This window comes from Haliotis rufescens, unplaced genomic scaffold (genome assembly GCF_023055435.1).
Source record: "Haliotis rufescens isolate VD_foot unplaced genomic scaffold, xgHalRufe1.0.p SCAF_1, whole genome shotgun sequence".
Classification (NCBI taxonomy): domain Eukaryota; kingdom Metazoa; phylum Mollusca; class Gastropoda; order Lepetellida; family Haliotidae; genus Haliotis; species Haliotis rufescens.
The window spans coordinates 50,453,599-50,463,469 of record NW_025963779.1 but is presented as its reverse complement, the minus strand read 5'-3'; positions in this window follow the sequence as shown (position 1 = coordinate 50,463,469).

The following is a 9,871-nucleotide window of genomic DNA, read 5'->3' as shown; positions in this document are numbered from 1 at the left end:
AGTTTTAGCTAACTTGGATGCTAAGTTAGGTAATTTAATTGTCATCTGAGCAAAAGGTTCCTTTAGGGACATGCATGAGCGTCACTGTCACACACGTTATCAACTACAACAGACCTGGAAAGTCCCGCCAGACTAATTACACATGATTTAATTGGTGAGAACCACCCAACAAAGTTGAAATAAAAGATACCGAGAAACCTGTATGTGGCATGTTGATTCACCGTCCACCGTTTCCGGGTCACGGGAGCATACACGGTCAAACGGATTTAATAATACGCCAATTATATAGTCAAAGTCACATTGTTATTTCATATCAGTGGAGATTTCTGTTTATTCTTGTATTGCCGATAAGAAAAAAATGACTTTATACTCAGTTAAAATTAAGATAACGGCGATAAGATTATTGAAATCAATTTGAACAAATTTAACGATTTAAACATTCAATAACTTAATTAGGGTAAGTTCAAGAAAATTTACAAGTTTTATGTACGATATGTAACCTTGGTATGATTGATAACATCAGGATATTTTACATATGGTTATGTGTAATTTTTCTATCAGGAATAAATGTGCAAAATATTTCTTCAATTGGCCCTTGTTTGACTGTTTGAAATCGTCCACTCTCTTTTCAGCGGCTTACCCTAGAACTTTATTTGTCTACTACCTTAAGTTAGAGTTCTACATCCGTCTTACAGACCACGTATTTTACATTCAATTGAAATAATTGGAATCAAGCCAAATGCACCTCCTTGAGATGTATATCATGTATGCTCACATAGAGGTGGGCGGTTCCATAATAGCCAGTTACCATTAACAGTTTTGAGAAGTAAATGTAAAGTGGCATGATTAAGGCTACGTGAACTGAATGATATATTTATTAAAACTGACAGATACTTGTATTCCTAGATAAACTAAATGTAGATTATTCGTATAAATTTTAGAAGTAAAACCTTTTACCGCAAAACGAAAGTGATGTGCAATAGTGAGTGAGTTGGGTTTAACAGGACTTTTAACAGTATTCCAGTTATATCACGGCGTGTCAAGTTAATATTGAAGGAAAGCCCGAAGTGATGCAGGTCTCAGACGTTTACCACTTCGGTGAAACCCACGAGCACGGGTATGGTGCTGACAAGCCTAGAAACATAATCGGGGCGACCCGGGATTCGAACCCACAATCATAGGTTTCTGGTGTGTCGAAGGGACGCAACTCTGCACAGCAAATCGCGGCGCCTTAGACGACTGGGCCACACGTAGAAATGTGCAGTAACTACCATGTTACCAAACTAAATCAATCAAAGAAAACTAATGGCTTAATCCCCCGTTTTCGTAACCATAAAGCCATATCCATTTTTAATAACGAAACGATAGCTGTCTTCATACTGTTTGCAAGCTGGAGTGATTGGATTCTAGTTAAGACACTTTTTTCTCTTTAAGGCATGTTATTTGTCCACTACCTTACATTTAAGTTCTACATCGGTATAACAGATTTACACTCAATTGAAATAATTCTAGTTAACGCATGCATGCATACATACATACATACATACATACATACATACATACATACATACATACATACATACATACATACGTACGTACACATACATCACTCGTTTCAATAAAGCTTCAAAAGAGGACAGTATATCACGGATTTTCAACACAGATTTCTTACGGTTATGTAAATGCTTTTATTCTCTTTCGTTTTATTGGACGACACCTTAAATCCATTGACAAAAAGTAAAGCAACCTTAGGCCGAAATTAGAACTTCAACAACTAAGTTAACAATGTGATCTGAATTATCTTATAGACTTGCCAAAACAAGTTACAGTTACAGACACAGTCAAGTATTCTTTTCCAATCCGTATGTAGAGACATTGCACAAAATCTTAAATCTTCTGAATTCAGTAGTTTTCATTTGTAGCTAATGATGTTCTGTGACTTCAACCAACTGATTATATTGAAGTATTATGATGGAAATTGTGAGGACCTGTAACTTTATTTTGTCTGTTCGCTTGCGTATTAAACGCAATTTACATTTACACACTTAGAGCGCCTTCCTCCTTTAGGCTATCAGCGACTGTGATTATTGTGTTAAGGCTACAGAATGTGTCAGCTGTTACTTTACTTTAATTTCTTGTGACATATATACGAAGTTGGCTACACCTTAATAAGCGCGACAAAACCCTTTTCATAATCATATGAAATCTCTAATAAAAGCAGAGATGACTAAGGATTTTACATTTTCCCACCATTATAATGCAGAACGTTAGGCAACAATTCTATTACACGCATGTGTGATCATATATATAAGGGTGGATGTGATTGGTTCTGACACTTACCAATAAATAGTCTAGATTTTCATCCCATTGCCTAGAACAGCTTATTCTATTTCTAGCTTTAATGAAGGAGGATAGGATCGGTATTATGTGGAGCGAGCAGCAGTAGACATACGCGCTGGTTACAGTATGAAGTGTCTTTAATATATAACAGCACGGCTCATGTTTGTGTGTCAGAAAATTACCCAAATCGAGATCATAAAACATGATGGGAAACAAGTTATTAGTACACCAGAAGGGAACTTGTACAATGTACAAGATACATATTTAATCAAGCTCACTAATTGGACGTAAGTTAATTGTCTGTGCAAACATGTACATACCTGCCTGTACAGAAGAAAAGAACAAGAATAGTATAACATTCTCGCCAGTTTAAATTTATTTTTGACGTGTAACACCTTGGGTACATAAAATGTATGGCCTCAGTTATCCAACATTAATGCATCCTATCTTGGTACAACCGTAGGTTCCATCTTTCATACAGAAACATGTATTGCAACCATCGGGAGAAGGAAAAGACTGCCCGGCGTTGTAGACATTTCCTTCAACTGTGCAGGTGCCATCACTTGCAGCTGGTAATGTCAAGAAGGAATCCTCATTAAACAGAGAAAAACGGAATACTAGTCCATATTTATGTGTTTTCTACTCACCCTTTGCAATAGAGGCATGCTAGAGCACATTAACGGTAATTGGTATGTTAATACTAAGGATGTGCTGTCTGAATAAGTGAAAGATGGACAAAAGAAAATATAACTCACCCGATTGGCAGGTTGATAGAATGAAAATTGAAAAAAGAAGGACGCACGGTTTCATTTTGACTTAGATCTTCTTTCGTATTAGAATGAGATCAAAAGAAGCGTGACAGCACTTGTGGACTAAAATAGATAAGAGGCCACTCCCAACACGATAAGACCATACCAACAATGTTACCTCCAATATTATTGGACGCATTGACAGCGCACCTTTGCCTATAAGTCTAACAGATAGTAGATAATGTTTAAAACTGGTGTTTCAAAGCCTGCCTCATAATTGTCAGGTGACCAAGTTCTACAACCAGACTAAAGACGGTCTATATACATCTATATACATCACATCATGCTGAAATGTCTATTAGTGAGAATAATATTGCTTTACTGCTGATTATAATTGTGTTTCAGTTCATAATCTTGATGTGGGACGAAAGGCCAGGAGCAGTGGAACAGGCACCCAAAAGCGTTATCAGACCGAATCTGGGACTCGAACTCCCTATTAAATGTTTCTGGCGCGCCAAATGGACGCAATTCTGCACATCGTGTCACAGGTGCGGCCGAAACTTCTTAGATGTCATAGTTTATTTATTGTATATGCTTTTGATTGACGAGGTGCGGTTCTGTTGTTTGAAATTTGTGGTAGATACATGTATATGTACTGAGAAGCTGAACTCACCCCAGACTGAAAAGAAAGCTGATGGAAGTAGTAAAAGTAATGGCAAATACCAGGGTGGGGTTTGGGGATATATTTTTAAAATATCATAAATATACACATCAAGACATTTCAAGATACTGGATTTGAAACTTAATAATTATCTAGTGATCAAATCTGATGTGATATTAAACATAAAATAGAAAGAAAATAGAAACAGAAAAAATATATCCGAAGTGAATGTAGTAAATGACAAATACATATATTGAAAGGTTGTTTTTGAAAAATCGTGGTAATGTGACGCAGGAAACTTAGCAGAACGTTGTCTACAACAAAATAGTTTGCTTTCAGTTCTGCATGGCTTGCGTTTCTCGTGAAGGTCAAAATATGACGTAACGTTAATGTTCAGCATCAACCTATGTCAAATTGTTACAGAGTTCATTCTGTAGACAATTGTCAAATACCTGACCTGAGAATTGTTCAGGGTAGTATTTCTTAAATAGCAGTCATACGCGCAACCTGGCAAGTTTGTGAGTGTGGGTGGTTTAGAATCACTGTGATACTCAAGTATACCTGATATACCTGAGTTTAAACTTGTTCAGGGTAGTATTGTCTTTAAACAGTAGCCAAATGCGCATTTTTTAAATTTTATTAGGGTATGTTTTAGAATTACTGTAAATTACAGGTAATCCTTCAAATCAGATTTTGTTGACAGTGTATTAAACTTAACAAAACTTTCTTTACAACATCAACTTCCATGAGTTCTAGGCAAACATTGAATTATTTCTCGGATATGTTATGTGGTATATAAACAATTTTAACGATTACATGTCTTCCTACAAGTGCATGTCTGTGTCAGTAATGATAAAAGATGTCTTTACCCGTTATCTTGAATGAGTTCCAGCCAGACAGTAATTTTTGTTGCGCACTTTCTGTGCTCTGTAGTATATATTCTATCAGTAATGTCAGTACTGATCAGTGTGAGGACAAACGTTGACCAAACAGTTAAACAACTCAGACAATCTGTTATGCTAACTCTATCTGACAGAAACATCCATTTTTCTCAAACATTTAGTTTACGGTTATGTTGGTGTTAATTATTTCTGAATGAAGAAAGTATGAATTGAAACTTATCAAAAGTAATTAACTATCCAACTAAAACCTTTAGCATATGGATTGGTGATCAGCGTATTTATTTTTTTATTGTTCAGTTTTTATAAGTGAACTAACTGTACAGGGTAATTTAAGCAGCTTTCGTGGTTATTGTACCATTTGCAATTTGAAAACGGCGTCCACAAAAAGTCAATTATCCTTGCTGTACTTACAAAACACAGCTGTAGTTACATACACTAACAAATAGAAGAAACAGATAACAAAAAATACAGATACCATTATCCTAGCCATTAAACAAAATTAATAACAGTATATCATCACCACAAACTGTTTCATTTTCCTGTATAAACACCATTTCACCAAAGTTTTTTAATAATAAGAGAATGTTGCAGAACGTGGACTTTACAGCTCATGATGTATACTCTACTACTTGTGACTGCCAAGACTCATTACACTGCATTCAGCGTCTTGTTCATATAATCACAAGTAACTTCGTATTGTTGACAATTACAACCTTTGTCAAATCAAATTAAAAAAATGAGAACCTGTTAAATGTCTTTTGGAGTGGGGTAAGTCGGAGTGCGTGATGTTGTTATTATGTCATTGGTAGAATGCACAAACTTAATCAGAAAGAAATTGGAATAAATTCATTTTGTCCCAGACAGCTGTCATTGAAAGTCTGACTGCCCTATATAAAGCGTTTTTTAGTTGTTCCCATTGCCAGGACCTCAAATAACATATCCCTTGTGTAAACATCACCTCAATAACTGTTTGACAAAAGAAACCTGGCTATAAGTACCACTGGCATATCAAATAATCCAATAATTAAGGCCAGTATGATAACTGGGTGCGAAATCTGTCCAAACCACTAATCAGTACTATCAACGTTTGGCTTGACTCTAAAATATGAAAAAAAGTCGATTCCCATTTTGTGAACTGGATATAGCAAAGCTCCATAAAATGCCATACAAAGAGATATACACAGAGGCACCACCAAATCCATGTTTTAAAGATTAACCGTAAAAGTTTAACTCTGTCAAAACATTTGAATTTTCAACTTTGTACACTACTATCCCACACGATAAACGTTATTCCTTGATCAATGGGACATGAATATACATGTAGACAAGTCAAACCACCTCATCTGTTTCACAATTATATCGATCTAGGAATAACGATTCAGAGTGGCTGTTAAGTAACGATACAGAGTGGCTGTGAAGTATCCAAAAGACACCATGATAAAAGGGATAGCATCCATTTTCCAAAAGTCAGCTTTCACTTTATGTCGCGCAATATCCCAGTAGCCCCCGTCTTTGGTATCTACATTTCCCAATATTTAGGTATAATCTAGCATGCTGTTTCAAGGCCTTCGTAAGGCAAACACAAACTTTATGGTATACACGCGGAGGACATTTCCAAATGTGACGCATCAATGAACAAGATTATGTCCGATGCAATTCCTTATTTTGAATTGTACCAAAATTCAGTTATTCAGTTGAACATTTGACCCGCCTTTACATGTGTTTGTGAGGCGAAATAACCTCAGGTTTCGGAGAATATCTGGTTTCACCACGAATTAGTTGTGATTTATAAAGACAAGATCGTGATAGTCTGACTCGCACAACTGACTCCTGTGATTATGAAAATGGTTTTGTTGCTCATATATTCTAATATTTTGAATGTCATTGCGTTATCATATTATTGATGTAAATTTTCTTTGTACATGTATAGGACATATTTGTTAACATTCTGTATTATTGTAATATTATGGAAAACGCTTATTATAAGACTGAATATGTATGTCCCCAAACCAGAAAATATCAAAAGGTTACATATTATTCAGTTTCTTATTTGTTTTTATCCATGTTTATAGATTTCATTTCGATGCAGGTTATACACGAACACAACTTTTTGATAAACGCACAAGTTACATAACACAGGGCACTGGCATGTGACAGAAAAAAAAACGTACTCTGTCAGTCATGATAGATGTGATTTGCTGGAGCGGGAGTTTATCTAAATATCCATGTCAATCACGGCACAGAAAGTTATTACATAATTGATTATGTGACATACGCGTAAAAAGTCTTCACTTTGTGCTGTCAATATTCCGATATGACAACTCTCGTGCTTTGTCCTGACTGTCATTACAAAAATAGATTCTACTTGCGTAATTGATTCCATTTTAAGCCCTGGGTGGGTAGATCTTACGAAATACTGGTTAAGCGGAAGTTTGTCAGGGGAAAATATTTGGAAGAGAGCATGTTTATTTCGCATTTCCGACAGGACTTAGTCTTTTCTGAATAATGTGTTTTCTTTCGACACAACCACGTCTCTAGGGACACAATACCAACACGTTTGAATGAGATGTGAAGGTTTTGTAAGCCCTTTAGGTCGCAAAAACCTATAATAGCTATAACAGCCAATCTGACTTCGAAAGTGTATTGATGTTTGTGCCTCTGCGCCTTCCAGGTGTCAAGAAGGGTTAATATTAATACATTTTCCAAGCACGTTCTAAGTGGCAATAAAAGCAAAAGGCTATATACGAATCATAGACATCATGAAAACCTTTGTATGTTGTGAAAAATGTCAACATGAATTGTGTTTGTATTATATTAGTGTCACACTTTGTAAAATTACATTTGAGTGAGTGTTGATGAACTTACACATGATCTGCTGTTGACAAATCCATCAACGGTTAATTTATATTCTTTTGTTAGCAGTAAATGTGCAGGTGTTCAAAATGACTCATAACATAACTGTTAACTCGTGCTTACATACAGACATGTCACTCACGCAGGACTGATCAACACATCTGCCAATGTATCCGTGATGAGTTAAATATTGAGTTTGACCTACGTTGCGGCCGTCATCAACCATGTAGAGACGGTAATTATTTCATACCTTATTAAAGTGCAGCGGAGCTCAGTAATAATTTATCAAAATAATAGTCTGAGATTATAACTGTCCCAAAATGAGAATTGAAATAACTTATTTGTCAGATTTAAGAAATAACTCTGTAGATGCAAGAATAAGCTGCCAAGGATTGACCACGTAACCAGAGAAAAGCGAACTTAACCAATCAATCAGCTCTTCACTTACTATTAAGTCCGACATGAACGTCGTTGCATTGTAACGGATATGACAGCATCCGGGAATACAGAGCTGGTCTACAAATACGACACAAATTGGTATATTTGTTTATTACTTGCCCGTGAAGAGATAACCCGTTTAATAAACATACAGCTGTATTACACAGTCATTGTGTAATAACAAAATGTGTGCTTATGTACTCTCAGAAGGTTTCTAGAACAAATATTGAAAGCTCTTAACATCCCTTGGCTTATTCAACGACATTGCGTGTGGAGTTGATAGATCATTGAGAGGAGCTTATGCACACTCGATGACCCCAGCAACCTTGTTGCTAGGCTGACGTCATATGGCATTGTTTCGCGGAAGGATCTTGCAACAAATTTCCACAAAATACGTCATCGGGTGTTGTGACGTGATTGTAGACTTTGAGGTGCAAGGCCCCGTTCCACAAGGCGATCGTACTGTAGCGCAACGACAGTCGTTGGTCTAATTTAAAGTATGTTAGTTGCAATAACCTTAACGCTACGATAATTTTGTGGAACGGACGCCTGAATTCTAAAGGTGGGCCGTTGTATGGTATTAAATTCATACGTTTCAACTTTTGACGTGTTTGAAGTATTATTGTGTTAAACTCAATTGGATTATGCCGTGGATCGTGTAGGTGTCAGCCTATTCACACTCAACAGTATAATTCTATAAACGTTATAAATGGCAAGTAATAAATAAAATACTAAACTCGCTCCGTGTAAAACCAATTTTATGAAGCTCGTGAATAGTTGTGGTATCTGACTCGCTTTCTCTCGTCAGATACCACAACTATTCACTCGTTTCATAAACTTGGTATTACACGGGAGCTCGTTTAGTATTCTATAAATATCAGAAAGATTCATGAAATTCCATTGGAAGTTTTGAAATTGATTATATAAGTCTTTTAATAGTTTGTGCACATTGTCTTAGCAAAACAATCTGATTGATAGAATAGGGCCCATTCTCACACATGTCTAGAACGTTTATGAAGTTAGGGTCGAAATGATGTATTAGATAAAATGTTCCTGTCACCAGTGACCACAACCACCAGACTCTCCTCCTCCATCGACACACGTGACACAGACTATCATCAAAGAGACGCCTCGTATGCCAAGCATGGGGTTGATGTGGTTCAAGTAACCTTAGAATCCTGACGGAGGATATCAATTGTGAGACAATTTGTGTTTTTCCAAATACGATTAGTTTTATTTTGGTTCCTACTTCCCTATGTCTGGGGGTAGACATGCCATCTTGGTACAGACAGTGGCCAAGGCTGGACCACAGATGCAGGTGTTGCATCCATCCTTGGACGGGAATGCCTGTCCTGCAGTGTACAGCTTGCCATCAGCTCCTTCACATGTTTCCGCACCAGCAGCAACTGTGTAATAAGCATGTAATGTAGTTGACCAGGTGTAGGGTAAGGCAAGGGTCATATACCCTGTGTTAGTTCTGTCTTAGCCTTACATGATGGTGAAAAATACGTTTTGGATTCGGATCCTCAACAATGTGTAATATGACTCGATAATGGTTTACATGTGAAGTCAGTAAAACATGGATAGATTCATAACTTGTGTATTGGGAACAACGGTTAGGGAATGCGCACCAACTCAATGATATCATTTTGTCGCAGAAAGCAAAGTTCATTTGTTATGGTGTCTCTGAAATAGAGCGTAGAATTATTATATCTTGTATTCAATGAATCGTTTGAGTAGTTTGTGAATTCCAAAGCGTTTTCATTTCAATGACTTAAAAAATATAATTATATAAGTGATATATAAATTCCTACTTTAAACTCCAAGCAGAAATCAAGAGCATATTGAAAAATACGTACCTACGTGTGCAGTGAGCAAGCAAAGGTAAATGATTAAGAAGAAAAAGAACCTGGGCGCCATTACGGTCA